Here is a 3,065-nt window from a genome sequence, read left to right as displayed (position 1 = left end):
CTGAAAGAAGAAAGTCGTATACACCTAGGAGGATGGCTTGAGGGTAAGTAAATCAATTGAACGAAGGAACAATTTTAGTTCTAGGAACTCTTTTCGAGGAACTAATTTAGCTCCCACTTCAGAGTCGGTCTAAACCAGCGCTATAGGAACTACAGTGACGTAAGTGTGCGCTGATTGGCCGAACGCACGTGAAACACCAGCACCCGCCATTTTTAAAAAGGCTGTGTAAACACAGATTATAGCCTATATATTTACTCTACAAACTAACTCTACGAACATGGAAAACAGTGAAAGATGGACCTCTCAATCTTTACGCTGAGGAGAAAATCCAACGCAACTTTGAGGTGACCAAGAGAAACATGATTATGTATTTCTGCATAGCAACACTGGATATTAACCACATGGCATACGCAAATAAGTTTTCATATACTGTCTACTTTCTATTTATAACAGTTCTATCTAATAACGTATTAGACAGGACTGTTAGACACATCGTAAACTGATGAACACGGAGAAAGAAAAAAAAAGTCACACAACAAGCGCGGCTTACGTCACTCAGAGTTCCTACTGGCGGTGCGAATGCAACCAGGGGAACTGAAACATTTTTCTGAAACGTCATAAATTGCTTAAATCATCTTTACTGCTCATGCATAAAACATAATAAAGGCTCGAGAGAACAGACATAATAAAGTTCTCATGATAATTTTCTGACATTCACATGCGTTCGGGTCGCACTCATGCGCCAATCCATGTCTGGCCTAAAACAGCATTTCCAAGTACATTTTCTGTCATCTTTGCAGGAATATTATATGAAGATATTATGAAAATGACACTATGAAAATGAATAGCAGACACAACAATGCCGGGATGACCATAAATACAATATGCATCACTTAACTAAACTTGTGTAATCGTTTTCAAATACCTTCATTAATTAAAATAACTGCAAATTTATCCACTTAGGAGTGCCTTAAAATAGCTCAGTTTTTGCAGGACAAAATCTACATCTCAGTGTGGACAGAAGGCCGAAACATCTAGAAAATTGTGCATTTTCAAATATATCCCGCTTGGTGATGACTGTTTTTTAGCTAGATTTTACTTATAAATTCTGAATCTAACTATACTGACAAAAAACAATGGTTGAAATTATGCTTCTTATGTAAGAAATGACCATTTTAGGACATGTAAGTGCAAATTCATATATATATATATATGAGTGTGTAAAACATTATATTATACTATATCAATCAGCTCTAGACTGGACTGCAAGTAAATCTTGCCTCCATTGTTGAATTTTGACTGGTAGGACTTTATGGACTTAATGTCCATTTATAGGTATTATTTTGTCTGTTGCTTGTTTTCCTGATTGTGATTAGTTTTCTTATTTTTAATGCGTGATCCTGTGTAGATCTTGGGCTTTGTATGTAGTTAAAGGGATACTCCACTTTTTTTGGAAATAGGCTCATTTTACAACTCCCTCAGACTTAAACAGTTGAGTTTTACCATTTTCGAATCCATTCAGCCGATTTTCTGATATTTAGAAGAATATCAGTAACCAGACAGTTTCTGGTCCCATTGACTTCCATGGTATATATTTTTTCCTACTAAAAATTCCTATTTTCACAAATAGTGGAGTTTCCCTTTAAGATAAGTGATAGGATAAGTGACAAACTCTTATCATAACTTGACGCGCTGACATGATACCCTTTTGTTGTAGGTGATGATATCTGGGGGATTGGGCAAATATGCGAAGGATCCTAAGTTTGTGACGGTGACAAAACACAAGATTGCCGATGCTTGTGAAATGACAATCGATGAGATGGAAAGTGCTGCTAGCAACTTACTGAGCGTCACGCTAGGCCACGCGCCGGAGGCAGAAGAGATGGGCTTGTGTCAGAGCAATGTTCGTGACTACAGCGATGAGGAGACGGACACGAGCAGCAAACGTGAGGAGGACCTCACCGACGAAATGTTCTACGTCTCAGTATTATAGTAAAGAAAAATGAGCCCAACAAAGCTAAATCATGTAGAAAAAAAAATGAATCAATGAGGTAATTGTGCCTTTAAACTGGAGTGTCTGTTGGCTTATGTGGACCGATTGCTTCACGCTTATGCATTTGGATCTTTTCATTTAGTTAGCAAACCTTGTCTTAGGAAATTTCCGGCAAGATCCAAATGTGATGACGTTACCGACCCAAGTGTTTTCCTCTGAATCTATGCACGGACTGGACAGTGGCTCTTCAACCGTTGAAGATCCCTAAGCAACTAACCAGCCAAAGTCCACCTGGTCAAAGCCACAGAACATGTGGAGACACTGAGACACTGAACAGACGCATTCAGGACACGGTCACCATTTGAGTCAAGAATTGGGTAACACTTTAGAATACGGTTCCTTCGTTAATGAATAACTACACAGGAACAAATGAGTAACACAATATTAACAATCTAGTAAGTACTAGTAACTAACAAGAAATTCTGATTAACAAATTAGTAAGTAACAGCGCACAGATGAAAGTGGTAGTTCACTATTAACTAATCAATAACTACTTTTTTTTTAATGCTTCCCAGAGAACTACTGTAAGAATCATGGTAACTAACTAGTAATGACTCAAGTGTTACTACATACTTCTAAAGGAATGACTAATTATTTGGATCCGTATTCTAAAGTGAAGATCACGGTAACTAACTAGTAATTACTCAAGTGTTACTACATACTTCTAAAGGAATTACTAATTCTTTTAAGCTTTTGAGGTTTTTGGTGAAGTTTTAGATAGTAATTCCCATAGAAGTATGTAGTAACACTTGAGTAATTACTAGTTAGTTACCATGATCTTCACTTTAGAATACGGATCCAAATAATTAGTAATTCCTTTAGAAGTATGTAGTAACACTTGAGTAATTACTAGTTAGTTACCATGATCTTCACTTTAGAATACAGATCCAAATAATTAGTAATTCCTTTAGAAGTATGTAGTAACACTTGAGTCATTACTAGTTAGTTACCATGATCTTCACTTTAGAATACAGATCCAAATAATTAGTAATTCCTTTAGAAGTATGTAGTA

Source organism: Rhinichthys klamathensis, unplaced genomic scaffold, assembly GCF_029890125.1.
Source record: "Rhinichthys klamathensis goyatoka isolate OS25496 unplaced genomic scaffold, OSU_Roscu_1.1 h1tg000040l_1, whole genome shotgun sequence".
NCBI classification, from domain to species: Eukaryota; Metazoa; Chordata; class Actinopteri; order Cypriniformes; family Leuciscidae; genus Rhinichthys; species Rhinichthys klamathensis.
The sequence above is the reverse complement of the archived record's forward strand: the minus strand, read 5'-3'. Positions refer to the sequence as shown.